This window comes from Phyllostomus hastatus, unplaced genomic scaffold, assembly GCF_019186645.2.
Source record: "Phyllostomus hastatus isolate PE091 unplaced genomic scaffold, TTU_PhHast_1.1 phas_scaffold_93, whole genome shotgun sequence".
Taxonomy (NCBI): domain Eukaryota; kingdom Metazoa; phylum Chordata; class Mammalia; order Chiroptera; family Phyllostomidae; genus Phyllostomus; species Phyllostomus hastatus.
In genome coordinates this window covers 9,443,692-9,460,875 of record NW_025334042.1, presented here as the reverse complement: position 1 = coordinate 9,460,875, position 17,184 = coordinate 9,443,692, and the positions used below count along the sequence as shown (strand labels likewise).

At 33.6% G+C, this 17,184-nt stretch overlaps 1 protein-coding gene across 1 annotated transcript in view; it reads left to right on the top strand.

Annotated features, from left to right (window-relative positions):
* The window catches only part of MSRB3 (methionine sulfoxide reductase B3), a 171,116-nt gene that overhangs the window by 93,309 nt on the left and 60,623 nt on the right, over window positions 1–17,184 (top strand).

The following is a 17,184-nucleotide window of genomic DNA, read 5'->3' as shown; positions in this document are numbered from 1 at the left end:
TAATAATGTTTTTCTGAGTATATTTTATTTACATTATTCTCTGAGGAGTAATTCATCAGATCAAGAACCATTTTGATTTTAAACAGACGAGGCAGTCTCTTTTCAAAACATGAACCTCACCTCAAAGCAGGGTATTAGCTGCTTGGAATCATAACTTGAGATATTCACCCTGGGATTCTTGATAGTTCTGCAATAAGCATTAAATGCTCTCTATCTGCAGTTTTATTTTAAAAGCAGAGGTGGGGGTTGTACATAATCATTTCTCAAAATAGAATATTAGTCTCTCAGTGGACAAAGCATCCTGAATTGGTTGAAGATTCTCTGCAAGTGACTTGTCATCAAATGTGGGTAATAGGTACATCTGATCCAGCAAACTATAAAGAGTTTTAGCCAATAGAAATAGATATTTATCTATGACTTATTAATTATTTCTTATTTGCTTTATTGAGGGAGTATGGAAAATTAAGGTCACCTGAAGCCGTCATTTTGTACCTATCAAGACAAAATTTACATTCTCACAAACAGTGGCATATCAGCCTCATTAGGTGTTTTCTTCCCATTAAGAGTGAATATAGCCTTATAATCCTTATGTTCGGCTGGGTCTCTATGCCACTTGCTTGTATTTGTGAGCTTCAGAGTTTCTGATGGTATTTATAATTAAAGCATAAAAATTGCCTTATGTTCAGTGCTAAGGAATTATGCTCTTTAGTGAACTGTTAATAGATAAATAGACATTAATGTTTAATTCCAGGAGAAATAATTTTTGGAAAAAATATGTAAATCTTGAATTTAAAAGTAACATTCCTATTCTAGTTTGAGTTCCATTGTGTTTTAACTTTTAGAGAAGTTCCTGTTTACGATGTTCACAAAGAACCTAAGACTGTGTGCATATTTTCTGACAGTGGCGTTAAGAAGCCAACATGCCTTTTTTCTTCAAAATCTTCTTCTTTGTTTTATTGTATAGATTTATGAATTCCTCCAACTTGGTGAGACTCTATAAATAAGAAGTCTGTACATTTGAGTTAGCAACTTTACCTAATTTGAGAACTGTAATTCCAAAAATCTTTCCATTCTGTGTGTTCTTGTGCTTCTGAATCACATGTGACATTGATACTGTAGGATAAGCATTTCTGGTTTACAGTACTGACTATGTGGAGACTGAAGGCATGGTGGGTCATATCAACTATGGGACTTTTTTTATTGATGTGTAGGAGGTGCCTCAAAATAGGGTAAAAAATCTTTGTTATTTTTAGTAGTTAAAAATCTTTAAGCATAATAAAAACAAATGAATAAAATTGATGAAGAATGGATTTTTACATAAGTCTGTCTTTTTATCATTGTCAGTCACCAAATATTTATTAAGAACCTACTTTGTTATGATCTGATTTAATTTTCTAAACATCGTCAGAAATTGGTTTTAGGCTCAGGATCTGGAATATAACTTTTAAAAATGAAAAAGTCTACTAGGTTCATTTTGAAGGTAAAACCTGGAAATAACGTACAAAACTGAAATATTAGGCAGCTATTGTCAAACTCAGAAAATTTATGTTAAATTTTCAAATCCAAATTAAAGTGTGCTGCTAAATTCCTGTACTGAAGGTTAGTATTTATTCTGAAAATAGTTATAACATCTGTACAGACACATCTTTCACTTTTGTGACCAAAAATTTTGTTCATGATTCTTACTTTTTTCAAGTCCTAATTTTTTTAATGTCTATCATGACAACATCTGCATGTCTTCGAAAACTATCAAGTTCTGTACTCTGAAAAATCTTATGGGGAATACTGATTAAAAGATTTTTTTTTTTAAATTTTGAATTAAATATGTTGTGGAAAGAATTTAGGTGGTTTCAAATTAAGAAACATAATTTTTTTCTTATAAAATCTTTCAGCTTATTATCTATCAAATGAGGGAATCATGACAAAGTTAGAAATGCAATCTTTGGCTTTTTATATCATACAAATTTTGGTTAGCAAAAAGGTAGCATATTGGAACAATTAAGTGTATGACTTTAATAGGTTCAGATTCTCTATTGTTCATCAAATACAGAAAGTCAACTAACTCTGTTTAATGTTATGTACAGCTGGCTGTAACAGTGTTCCTGACAAAGTGAGGTTTTTAAATGAAGGAGGATGCCATCTTTCTAAGGAAAAAAAAAACCCTTAAAAATAAATACAATAGTCAATGACTAGCCATAAAAGAAAGCATTCAAAGTAAAATTATACATACAAGACACACACACACACACACAAATTTTTTTCTTTTCAAGTAAAGAAGCCAACTTATGCAGCGCTTACTGCACATTTGCGGTTTGTATAAATGAGTTTCAGGCTGTGGAGTGAGATTCAGGAGGAAGGGAAGGTTTCATTGTTAGCACATGGTAAAAAATGTCTGTTGTTGAATATATACTAAAATGACCAACCTAGAAAGAGATTTAAATTTTTCTTATTAAAATTGTGTCAATTTTTTTCTTCAAAAATGAGTCCAGAGATAACTTTGTTTTCTGAAGTTTCAAATTTTTTTATAATGAAAAGTTTCAATTATCTATAAAAGTAGAGGATTTAATATAATGAGCACCCATATATCCATCATCTAGATTTTACTGTTAATAATTTTCCACATTTGTTTCACTTTTTTTCTTAAAATATTTTAATGTAAAATACAAATATTTCACATGAATTTTAAAACCTGGAAATTATAGACTGTATTGACTTATTGAAAGAGATCAATTATTTTAAAAAATGTTTATTTTTAAAATTAAACAAAAATTTGGGTCACATATAAATTCTTATGGAAAGGATTGTGGCATTAATATGTCCACATTCAGTTAAAGAGACTAAAGTTCTTTTTGTGGTGAAGGTTAAGAAAACCTCAACCAGAAGGCAGAGGCGCTGAATTAATTCTGACCTGAGAATCCAAAGAATGTTCTATCCTCAATTAATTTGATTAAAACTTAAGCTGCCATCTAGCTGTGTCCTCTACGTACTGACTTATATACTGATTAAACTCCATTTCTATTGGTTTAGCATAACTCAATTGTCTAAAGTTTTCGGCTTTGCCAGTTGAGAGCAATCTTTCTAACAGAGTTTTTAGGTTTCCATTTTAATACTGTCTCCTAGTTGATGTATTAGTGTTGCTTGCCTATGATTGTGTGGAGTTGGTGATTTTACTAATAGAGTAAAACAGACTTCCTTTTATGTTCAGAAGTAGCAAGAAGCTGTGCTCTTTTCCCCACCGCCCAAGAAGGGAAGTTAGTTGATGCTGGAGGAAGCAGAGCATTGAGTTTAATGTAGTGATTAAACATGAAAGCCATATATCAAATCTCAGGAGAAACATGCTTTTGAAAGAGGCAGGGAACTGTGGAGCATACTGCATGATAGGCTATGTAAACAGAGCCCTGGAGGTCAGTGTGTGGATGCAAACCAATTAAATAAAGAACTTAGTGGCTTTGCTTTCTATCATTTGGATGGGGAGGATCACAAGTTAACTTGCACAGGGTTCAAGTATAAACTTGGCTTGAATAAGCTAGGCACCTTTGGAAACTTCATTAACTCTTTCAGTTCATTAACAGATTTTTAAAAGTTTAACTGAAGTCCCTAGGAAATTAAAAACAAAAACAAAAACAAAACCCCAAAATATATGCTCTGTTGGCCCTTCTGTACATACCCCTCAGCAAAGGTGCTAGTGATGAGTAGAATGGAAGAGAAAGCAGAGGATGAACTGCTGAAAAGACCAGAGTTGGCTGTGTAGTCAGGTTTCAAGAACATGCACATGTCTTTTAAAAACAACCCATTTGGAAAAGCAGAGCTTTTGCAGAATAACTGAAAAAAGATGTTTTTCTCTTCTGAATTCTGGGTATGAGACAAAGATATAGTTGGAATTTACTAGTCACTATATAACATCAGGATACTGTTATTTCTGTTCCATTAAAATAGAATAGTTTTCTGACCAAGAAAGACCTGAAGCCTGTAACTGTATGTGAAGGATGGCCTGGTGTCTAATGCTGCGATTCTAACCTTCTCAGGCAGTGTTTGGGTGAGAAAATGAAATACCAAGTTAAATGGTATAGTTTCATGGTCCATAAACATTCAAAACAAAGATTTTTTTTTTCTGTAGAGTCATGTTGGCTCAGAAAGTGAATAAGCTTATGTTTAGTGCTTGTTGATTCTGGGCTGCTTGGAACAGCTATACTAAGGAAATGGACTCATAGAGCACACCAACTGAAAGGTATAAAATTTCATGAAAGCAAATTATGGAGGATTAAGAAACCTAATGAGCATGGTTTAGTGTGGAGAGTAGAGGAGGGAGCTCACTATTAAATAGAGCCCAAGAGTGTACAAGGTTAGAGGATCCTAAAAGACACCATAATAAAGGCACAACAGAATATAATTATCCTGTTGAGGCAAAAGAAAAAAAAAACTCTCCAAGGAACAAAAGCAGCTAGTGTCGCTTTTAAGATTTGTAGTTAAAAAGGAATCTACACTAGGGTAAGGAAATCAAAGAATATAATCAGTTAAAGCTTGAGGCAAAAATAGAGTAAGCTGATAATGTTGGTCACTAAGTTGAAGGGAAATGAGAAATCCAAATATAGTAGAACTAGAATTTTGAAAGTTTATAAGTAAATGAGACAATTTTCTTAATATAGTAAGCCTTTCTCAGGGAATATTTATAAGGAAAACATTTTCAGATCTTATGAATGTGAGGATATGTCAGTAATACTTTTTAATTGCTAAATCAGTTTTGTCATTTTAAACTTTAATTGTGGAGGTCTTATAACAGTGAAGGACAAGGAAGTAATATATAAATATAAGAATATTGAAATCTGTCATTTGTCATCATTCACTAATAGAAATGACTATCTATTCATTAGTTTAACATGGATTTATTAAGGAACACTGCATGCCTGATGCAGAGCTTATTGCTATGAACAGGGTAGATACAGTTCCTTCTTTCATGGAATTTTACAACTAGTTGGTCCATTATATATATATTCACATGGATTTCTTAGCATATTTAGCTGAGAAGGGCTAACAAGGTTAAATTCATATCCAGATGCTGAAGTAAATCTTTTTTTTTTCAAAGATTTTATTTATTTATTTTTAGAGAGGGAAGGGAGGGAGATAGAGAGAGAGAGAAACATCAATGTGCGGTTGCTGGGGTTACGGCCTGCAACCCAGGCATGTACCCTGGCTGGGAATCGAACCTGGGACACTTTGGTTCCCAGCCCGGTAAATCTTGATATTAAAACATAAACTAATATTTTTTAGACTTTGACAAATTCACCTTTTTTGTACTTTATTTTAACTATGTCACTTGTTTTCCACTTTCACTTTTAAGAGAATGGCTTAATAATGCTAATGACTAGTATGTAGTTTTTCTATACCTTTTTAATAAGAACTGACAGTTCACATTTGATTATTATTAAAAGAGATTAACTTAGAACTATGGCAAATGTTTGTGAATATTGTTCTCTTCTTCTCATTCATTCATTCATTCACTGGATCCTATTCAAAGTTGGCCTGAAAAATCAGGCAACCTTCTTGGTAACAATCTTACTGGATTGTGTAGAAACAAGCAGAGGGAACAAAACCCTTCATCTCCTTTGATAAACTAAAGACCAGGAGGCAGCAAGGCATATTGGCTAAGAGCAGAGGTTTTGGATCAGATAGATTTAAATGAAATTTCTCCTTACTTCTAATATTTTTCAATTGATTTTCTTGGGTTCCATGTGCACCATATGTCACATACTTAAATTTCGCATTTCCTTTCCTTCCAATCTAGCATTAGAGCATTTGAAGCTGTGACTTCTCTTTATTAAAGCTTTAGCTGAATCCCAGAGACTTTTTATATTCTACTTAAATAGTTGCAGTTTTGATTTTCTTTTGAACACAGGATTATTTAGGAAAGTACACAAATTTTTCTACTTTCTACTTTTGTTAGTTATTTCCAGTTTTGTTGTTTGGTGGTCAAAGAATGTGGACTTACTGCTTTTTAGTAAGCCTATTATTCAGTAATTATTAAAGTTTTATTTTTCGGCCTAATCTGTGTTTAAGTTTCATAACTTCTATGGGTGATTTGAAAATTGTATTCTTTGCAATATAGCTATTTGATGCCTATTTACTAGATCAACCCGATTCATGTTTTATATCATCGTTTGTTGGTTTCTATTTTACCTGACAAGAACTGTGAGAGGAGAGATAGTCTGTTTGTGTGTGTATATACATATACATATACATATACATATACATATACATATACATATATATTAGCCTGAATTCTACATCTTTAGGTATTTCCATCTCTTTGCCATCAGCTTCATGTACTCTCTGTTTGCTGGTACTATCCATCTTGCTTGGGTCATATATTGTACTTAGTCCTCTTGTAGCCAACATTATTATGAGTCAGTGCTCATGGGGATGAAGTGCACTCTAAACAGGAAACTTATGTTCTAAATTCATATGTGAAGCAAGAAGTTGTTTTACCACCAGTGAATACCAGTGCTTTCCCCTTCCCTGTTGCCCTCAATGCCACCTCATAGTTTTATAAAGAAAGTGGCTCAATGGGCAAAAACTAAAAGATCTCCCACTAAAATCAGGCACAGGACAAGGGTGTTCACTTTCACCACTTCTCTTCGGCATAGTATTGGAAGTTCTAGCCACAGTGATCAGGCAAGAAAAAGAAATAGAAGGCATCTAAATTTGAAAGGAGGAAGTAAAGCTGTCCCTGTTTGCAGAGGACTAATAGGTATACATGGGAAAAACCTGTAGATTCCACCAAAAAACTACTTGACCTAATAAATAAATTTGGTAAAATGGTGGGATACAAAGTCAACATTCAGAAATTGATGGCATTTCTGTCCACTTACAATGAAATAACAGAAACAAGAAATTAGGGGGAAAATCCCATTTACTATAGCAACAAGAAAAATGAAATACTTAGGAATAAACTTAATGGAGGTAAAAGATCTATAGTCAGAAAATTACATAACACTGAAGAAAGAAATTATAGAAGACATAAATAAATGGAAGCATACACTGTGTTCATGGACTGGAAGAATTAATACTACCCAAAGCAATCTATAGACTCAGTGCAATCCCTATCAAAATACCAATGACATATTTCATAGGTATAGAACAAATATTTCAAAAATTAATTTGGAACCATAAAACAACCCCAAGTAGCCTCATAAATTTTGAGAAAGAAGAACAAAGTATGAGGGATCACAATACCTGATATAAAACTATATTCCAAGGCCACTGTAATCAAACAACCTGATACTGGCATAAGAACAGACACATAGAACAATGGAACAGAATGGAGAGCTGAGAAATAAACCCAAGTCAGTACAGTCAGTTAATATTTGACAAAGAGGGAAGGAACATAAAATGGAGTAAAAATAGCCTCTTCAAAAAATGGTGTTGGAGATGTGAACAAGTAGATGCAAAAAAATGAAACTAGACCACCAACTAACACCATACATTAAACTAAACTCAAAATGGACAAAAGACTTAAATATAAGTTGTGACACCATAAAAGTCCTAGAGGAAGTCATAGTCAGGAAAATTTCAGATATCCCACACAGCAATATTTTCACCGATACATCCCCTAGGGCAAGGGATATAAAGGAAAGAATAAACAAATGGGATTGCACAGCTAAAGAAAACATCAACAAAATGTAAAGGGAACCAACTGTATGGGAAAACCTATTTGCCAGTGATACCTCAGACAAGGGTTTGATCTCCAAAACATATAAAGAACTCACATGACTCCACACTAGGAAGATAAGCAATCGAATTAAAAAATGGGCAAAGGACCTAAACAGACACTTCTCCAAGTACAACATGCAGAGGGCCCATAGACAAATGAAAAAATGCTCAACATCACTAGCCTTCAAAGAGAACCAAATTAAAATCACAGTGAGATACCATTTCATACCAGTCAGAATGGCCATAATTAATAAATCAACAAACAACAAGTGCTGGCAAGGTTGTGGAGGAAAGGAAACCCTAGTACACTGTTGGTGAGAATGCAGACTGGTACAGACACTGTGGAAAACAGCATGGAGTTTCCTCAAAAAACTAAAGATGGAACTGCCTTTTGACCCAGTGATTCCATTGCTGGGATTATACCCTAAGAATCCTGAAACACCAATTTAAAAGAATCTATACACTCCAGTGTTCATAGCAGCATTATTTATAATAGCCAAGTGCTGAAAACAGCCTATGTACCCATCAGTAAATGTGTGGATCAAAGAAATGTGGTACATTTACACAATGGAATTCTATGTAGCAGAAAGAAAGAAGAAACTCTTTACCTTTTGTGACAGCTTGAATGGAGCTGGAGAGCCTTATGCTAAGTGAAATACGCCAGGTGGTGAAAGACAAGTATATGATCTCACCTCTGAGTGGAACCTAATCAACAAAAAAAATGAGCAAAATAGAACCAGAGACTTGGAAATAAAGAACAAACTGACAGTGACCAGAGGAGAAAAGGGAAGGAGGTAATGGGGGAAAGCAGGGGAAGGGGCAAGCAAAGGAATGTGAACAGAAGCCTCATGGTCATGGACAATGCAGGGGGGATTAACAGTGGGAATAGGGAGGGATAGGGTAGAGGTGAGTAATAGCGAAAAGGACAGACCACTGTAATTGACCAACAGTAAAAAAAATAAAAAAGAGGCTCTGAGCCATTATGATGCAAACTTTTGTTTTCTCCACTCAGTATCCTTCCCTGTTCTTCCATCCATTTGGCAATATTCTATTTATCTTTTAAGACTCAGCACGAGCATTGTTCTCTTAAATAAATATAGTCTTCCTTAACACCTTCCCAGCAGTTAGTGATCTCTTTCTCTGTGTAAACATTGGGTCTTATATTTACATTTATTATGGCACTTCTCATCTGCTATAATTATTTGTGTGGATTTCTTCTTTCCACTTCTGTAAGTTTCTTGAAGGCGAGAACCTTGTTTTATTCAGCTTTATAACCTTGGTATTTGATTTGAAATAATCAGTCAACAAACAAAGATTCCATTAGTTTGGGAATTTCGGTCTGTTCTGTTCCAGTTGTGGTGGAAATGCTTAACTGATGACCAAAGATTTATTCTCCTTTTTCATAGTATAGAGTTGTTGTTGAGAAGTGGCTACTTGGCCAGGGATTACAATTTCCAGCCCCTGCATCTGTGTGGGGAGATAGGACTAATTCTCCCATTAGAGTTTGTGTCATTTCTGGGCCAATGGGATTGAGTATCCAACATGCTTCCCCACATTTCTCTTCTTCATCTGAGGTTACATCAGAGGGGTACATTGAACATGATGGTATCAAATACGAAAGGCGTCTGCATCCTGAGTCATACTTGGAAGAGATCCACTCAGGGGAGCCCTTCATCCAAGAACATCCTCATTGGATTTTGTAGAGAGAGAAAAATAAATTTTTATTGTAACAAGCCACTGAGATTGTGCCATTGCTTATTATGGCAGCTGGTGTTACATACCTTGACTAGCCCAGTGCCCAGAAATCTCCCTGGCAAATAGTTGGTAATCATTGATTATCGTTGGATCAATGACAAAATTAATGGCTAGGGATTATATAATCTAACCTGAAAATGATTCTTTAAACTAAGGATCATACAAATATAGTATATTATATTCTATATAATCACTGAGCCTGTCAATGATTATCACAATAACACAGTATAACAGGATATCTCAAAAAGTGGTGACTTAAAACAACAATAATTTATATTCACATGTCTATGGGTTGGTTGGGAGTTGCCTTATGCAGGCTGGTCACAGGTTAGGTCCAGGTTTGCTCCATTTGTATTGTCATTGATGATAAAAGAGAAGAGTGCAAGCCCAACTATGCAAGCACATTTCAAGCCTCTGCATCAGGTTTGGTCTGCTAATATCTCATTGGCCAAGGAAGTCACATGGCCAAGCTCAAAGTAAAGGAGTGGGGAAAGAACTGCTGAGTTACACGGTAAAGAGTGTAAAGATAGGAAAGGGAGAATAAGAGCCAATAATTGAACCCACAACATTAGAATATCATGTATTTAGATCAATAATTTAGTAAAATATTTGTAGAGCTAGAGTGGTTATATTTTGAAAGTGGTTCCAATTCCTGTTTGTAATTGCATTATTTGGTAACTTAAGTTCAAAGGTGATATTAATGGATACATAGTGATGAGAATATTTGTATAATGCCTTATATTTAAAAAGTGCTTTAATGGTTCTTACCAAGTTAGGACTCACAAAAATCTTAGTAAGATACTCAGGGATATTTTTACCAATGAAGGAATTGAGATAGAGAAGGGCTAAGAGACTCACTTAAAGCCATTTGGCTTGTAAATGGCCAATCTGGCATTGGAGATCAGGCCTCCAAGTTGCAAATCTTGTGTCCTTTGTATTAGATGATGAGATAGTTCTTTCAATGAGCAACTTTTAATTTTAATTTTTCTATGATTAGCTTTTTATTTTTCTATAATTACTATAGTTAGTAACTGTTATACATTATAATATACATTTTTCTTAAAGTTAACATAATAATATGATCATAAGCACTCACTGAAAATACAAAGTGTAATACAGATTTATATAAGATTGCAGTGTGGCCATTATTAGGCTATTGATAAAGTTTCTAGCAGTTTCCCAAGAGGCCTTAAAAGATAGGATTAATTGCCTTGGTAATTTTTCTGTGTTCTACTATTTAGTCTTGAACTTTCAGGCTCAGAAACCTAGATGTTTCATTGTCTCTCAGGGATGGACCAAAATGAACAAATTTAGAAGGCAGTTAGATGAAGCTAGAATGCCAATGCATTTGCTTATGACAAAAAATAAAATTTTCAGTGGGTCAGAATATTTACATTTGCCTGTCAGTGTCTTCTTTATAAGTGGTGAAGCTATATTACTCACAAAATTACAATAAGAACTTACTTTATCAATTTTCCAAAATAAATCACTCATATTGGGACTGAAATTTCCTTACTATAGTATATTATCACCTTAAAGACTGATCTAGCTGAGGAGTCAGATCATAACCAGCACTGAATAGGAACAATGGGAAACAGACAAATTGAGTGTTTAGCTTCTTAAGTTTCAGTTAACATGAATTATCCATCTCAAAACAGGGATGGTCCTGGCCAGTGAGACCTTATATAACCTAACATTCTTTGGCTTCACCTTTATCCATTCACCCACTCACCCATGTAGAAGAGAGCTTGTGGTTGGGTCTGGAAAGCAACCTACAGGCCCAGTGAACAAGGCTTTGTCTCCATCGTCTGGGAGCAGGAGACCATGTGTAGCAATTTCTGAACTCAAGAGTTACAATTTAAATGTTTCTTAGCCACCCCAAAAAACATATTATAATTTTAATGCTTTAACATACCACTTCACCATACTGAAATTAAAATATACACCTGCAATATTACAGATCATGATATAGAACATTTTCATTATTCTAGAATGTTCCCTCAATTTTCCTTCAGTCCATCCCTACTCCCTAGAGGCAACTGCTATTCTGACTTCAATCACCATTGATTAGTCCATTCTTGAACTTCATATAAGTAAAATCATACTCTTGTGTGTGTGCTGTCTTTTGCTTTATATAGTATTCTTGAGATTTATTCTGTAATTACCAGGCATTATTGCTGAATAGTATGAGTTGAAATGTATATTTTGGTCTAAATCTGGCTGCCATTCATGCAGTTTGTTTACTGATCAGTCTCTGTTTTCTAAAATCATCAGGCCCAGAATATTGTCATTAATGCATTGAGCCAGTCTGTGGACACTTTCACTTTGACTCGGCATGATCGGTCAGATTGCACATGTATGTAGAGCACTCTGTGTAAGAAGTGGTGGAGGATATATGACACAGTGTCTGCCCTCATAGAGCTCACACTGTAATTGAAGAGAGGACACACACACACACACACATCTGTAGATGCAGGACATCATGAGTGATTTTAGTGATGGAGTTTAGAAGAAGAGGAATTACTTTAGGCTCCTGTGATGGATTAGGGAGGTTCCTCATTGGAGGTAGAATTTGGATTTTCAGAGATAGAATTTCTGCTTCAGGAGGTAGAATTTGGATCTTCGGAGATAAATATTATGAGAGAGATCAGTTTAGATAGAGAGCAACTTAAAGTCAGGCACAGAGACAAAGGTACAAAATATGTTTGAGGAACAGTAAGTAAACCAACTTGCCAGGATTGGAGGTTTTCTCTTGGGGAGTAATGTTATAGTTGGGAGTCTATTAGAGACCACAGGTTAAAGAATTTGGACCTAACTCTGTAGATAATAATAATAACAACGGTAATAATTGCTAACACTGATTTTATGTTTACTATGTGACACACACTGTGCTAAGTGCTTTATATTATTCATTTAATCTGTACAACCATGCATGATTATTCCCTTTTTACAAATGAGTGAAAAGAAAGGTTGGGTATTTTGTCCAGTTATGTAGCTTATAAGTGACAGAACTGGGATTTGATCCCAAGCAGCCTGATTTCAGAGCTATAATCTTAACTATTATGCAATTAAAAAATAACCCCCTAAATCCTAGAATATAATTTGATGTGATAAAATAAATATTTATGAATGTTTTACTCATACCCTTTTACTCATACACATAACGATTTTTACTCATATGTATGACCTACTTGTCCTAACAGCTATACATGATTGTAGAAATTTTCTCCTTCATTAGTTTGTTAAGAAATGGATCTTGCAGGTGATGTAAAATTTTAATTTCCCAGTGCAGATTACCCCTCCAGCATTAAGTCACTTGCTGGAAAAGATATTCATGTAGGATTTGCTGTAAAGAAATGATAGATAAAGAATTAACTGGTTATGGAGAACTGATAATTGTTTTGTTTTGGACCAGTGCCTTATTTTTAATATAGTTCAAAATTAATATAATTCAATTAATACAGTTACTATAGCATTGACAGGAAATGAAAGTGCTTACTAAGGTAAGCTAGATATTCATCAGTGGAATAAATTGGTGGTCATTTTCAACTTTTTTGGGGACATTACACAGATTATTTGCCCATTAATGTCGATGTATCCTCCTCATACCTGGGCAGAAAGAAGATACATTCAATTAAAAAGTGTAAGAAAATTTTGCCATAAAAAGGCCTAAGATTTTTAATGTTTTGCTCCAGCATGAAAATATTTTATTTAAGGAACAGGTAGAAATGTAGTAAGCAAGTTTTTGCTTATTATATTGAAATGTTCTATTGAAATAGTTTAAAATGACAATGACTTTTTAGTTCTTTTTATGTCTCAATAAATTTTGATCCTATCTTTTGTATTATAGAGCTATGCTATAGGAAAGAGCATTTTACAAGAGGTTCTTTTGATAAATTTGAATATTTGCTTGATGACCACTAGTCTTTTAGTGAATTGTGTGTGTGTGTATATGTGTGCGTGTGTGTATGTGTGTGTGTGTATATGTATGTTTTGGAGATTCAAATACTGTTTCATAATTAAGAATGTAAGTGGCTAGATGGCATATACAGTATTCAAATGTTGCAGATTAGTAAGTTTCTTTTAGTTGTACTTTTGCTTTGTTGAAATTAAAGGAATATTTAATTGATAAATATTAAAGATATATTTAGTCAATGTATATTTTCACACAATAGCATGTGGTATAATGTTTGTTGAGTAAGCGATGAGTGAATGAGTAAGTGAAATGATTTTAAGTCTTGCAAAGAAATGTATTTTGCCATTTCCAAAATAATATACACTATTTCCACTGATAAAAATCATATTTTCTTCAAAAAGTATGTCTATAAATTCTTTCACCCAAATCATTTACAATAAATGAAAGGCCATTATTAGAAGGTGAAAGAATATAAAGGACAAAAAGAATCAGTAACAATGAAAATGCTTTTAGGCAGAGTGTAGCAACACAAAACAATAATACAAAGGTTCAAGATTTATAGCCTATTAGTAGTTTTCCTACCAAAAATAGTTAACCCTAGACTCTACAGCATATCAAAATTAGCATTTTGAGGTATTAGTCTAACATTTTGGATTTAAATTTGTGTCTATGACATAATATTTTATTAAAATCAATATAGTTTTCCCCTGTGTTCTTGTGTTCTAATAGTAAAATATGCTTTTACTGGATGAATGAAATTGGCATTGAAACTCATTCAAAGGTAATACATTAGAATTATCTTTGTAGAAATTTTTTCAAATTTAGTGTATTTCATTGCTAGCTTTATATTAAATTGTGTCTACATGTTTGTAGACACAATTTATAAATTATACTACATGGGAATTTATTCAATTTATCACCAACTGCTTTACAGTTAGCAGTATTCTTTAAAATGTTATCTTGATATGTGACTTTTGCTGATTTATTTATTGGGAAATGTGTTGTTTTTTAATCAGAGCAATGTATGAACGTATTTTTCTAGCTATAGGATTTTATATTTTTCACAATTGCAGAATACTACATATCTAGAACTTAAAATTGCCTAGTTTCCAGCATATATGCTAATACATAGAAAAAAATTCCCTCCAAATCTAATTTTAAAATCATGTTAAGTTTTTTCATCATGAAATATAATTTTTTCCCTGAAAGTGTTCTGTGTAACACTAGTATGCATTTTATATAACCTAAGAACTTTATAAACTGGCAAATATGAAAGCAAAGATACAAAAGCAAAGATAACTGTACATTATGATGTGGGGGCATTGACCCATAAAGCAGAGTCACAGGTTCAATTCTGGATCAGGGCACATGCCTGGGTTGCTGGTTTGGCACGGATGAAAGGCAACCGATCGATGTTTCTCTCTCACATTTGTGTTTTTCTCCCTCTCTTTCACCCACCCTTCCCCAGTGTCTAAAATAAAAAAATATATGTTTTTATTAATGAAACACTAAATGGGAAATTTTAATATTATTTCATCAGTTAGGAAGTTTAATCATGTTCAATTTCACAAATGTTTGTTGATTATACAATCAGGTGAAGCTTTTAAACATTGAGCAAGTTATTTGTAAATTAATTTAGAATAATTTAGTATCTAATGGAAATGACTGTCTAAAAATATATTACTATTAGGGTATTCTTACATGGTTATGATAAGCATGGAAAGAGAGCCAACTCTCTTTGTTGCCTGTCTGTTGTTTTATAGTTAACAAGGAGGCTTTGATTATCTTGTGCTTCTGTGCCTATACATACCAGGGAAGAAATAATCACAAATCACAGTGTCAGTTTAATTATATGAGGTCTGTCCGGAAAAAGTGCAGCCATTGTTAATACAGTGAGAATGGTTTGTGCAATATTGATGTAACCTTGCAGCTAAATGGACTGGAATGGACATGTGTGAGCAAAGATGACGTCACTGTACTAGTCAGTGGGGGCAGTAGATGCTGTTGAGTAGCATGTGTACTGTGTGGGCATTACATCCAAATTGACTGAGCAAGTAGAGTAACAAAGCTGCATCAAATTAAGCATTAAGCTTGAACATTCCTCCAGGGAAACTATTTGGATAGTTCAGAAGGCTTTTGGGGACGATGCAATGAGTGCAGTGCAAATAAAAATGTGGCACAAGTGCTTCACAGATGATTGAGAATCTGTTGAAAGTGATCCACAGCCTGCAATAAGCAGAACACCTGAGAATATTGAATGTGTACGGGCTGCAATCAACAAAGATCAGTGACTGGCAGCGAGAACTAGAAGCTGATCTGGGAGTTCCAAAAATTACTATGTTCAAGATTTGGATGCAGGATCTTGGCATAAAACGTGCTGTGGCAAAATTTGTTCTGTAGCTTCTGCTACTAGAGCAGAAGGAGCATCATGCTGCAGTTGCTAATGACTTGATTCAAATTGCTGCCAATGAACTGTATTTCCTCAAGAAGGTCATAACTGAACGAATCATAGAACTGTGTGAGGCCCCAAGGTGCCTCCTTTGAAGGGGACTGAGATGTCATTGTCCTGTGTACAGTGTTTCTTGTATCTTCTTCAATAAATGTCTCTATTTCTCATATTGTATGGCTGGATACCTTCTGAATACTGTTGATTCTACAGCTAGTTACTGTTCACAATATTTTAGTATTTGTAAACTTCTTGGTGGTATGAGTGACAAGAAAGTCATAATAAGTAAATATTTTTTTTCTAAAGTAGAAAATTATATAAATGAACAAAGCTGCATTGTTAGTAGAATTATTTTAAGTTTAAAGATACAGAGCTCAATATTAACCAACTTCAATACTTAATTGGCATGCCTTTATAGATTTTGGGGAAATAAAGACAGTTTCATTATATTCTTACACATGGTTAGTTCTAATCTCTATTTTTATAACCAGTTTTTAAGAAGTTAATCTTTTGTGATTTTTAAAAAAACACTTTGTTTTATAGAAATCCAAAGTATATCATATCTTAGCAGTTATTTTTTCATTGTCTTCTAGAAATTCCCCAGTTTGAAAAAGTAATTATGTTAATTTTTATCTCTATCTTATAACCAGTTTATACTTTCATATTCTCTCAAAGTATTTCAAATTTGTACATTAGAAATCTAAAAGATACCATGTCTTTTATAAAATAATTGGTAGGAACTTAGTTTTTCACTTTATTCTTCTTACTGCTAGATTTAATAATCTTTCTCTTTGGGCATAATCTTTCAAAAATATTTTTTTCCATTCCATATGAATCTTGATGTTTATGATGTCGCCACACAAGTCATGTGGCTAGGTAACAAAAAGATCAAGGTTCTGCATTTTATCTGTTACCTGCATTTCTCACTAAGAGTCAATGGGACGGTTTTATGTAACATTGTCAGAAACAGGAAAGCTAGGGTTTAGAAATGTTTTAATCTGTTTCAAATACTTTAGCAGGGCAATCTGGTAAAAGTGACATGATTAATGACTGAAGAAGATTAAAATATTTTCACATTCTGTTTTTAATGACCACTATCTTAAGCTTCTGCTTTAAAATTTATAACTAGTAAAATATTGCAGGAAAAATATATCATTCATAATTCATAATTGAAGTTGTGTTTTACCTTATCAAATTTTGCCTGTTATTTAGCCAAACAGCATAAATTAAAAACAAATTTTAACTACGACATAGCTTTAGTGCTTTTCTTGAATATATTCATTAAAGTGTTTATATTTATTAAGTTCAGCAGAAAAGAGCTAAGATTATTATTTTCAATTAGACAGTAACACTTCTGTCA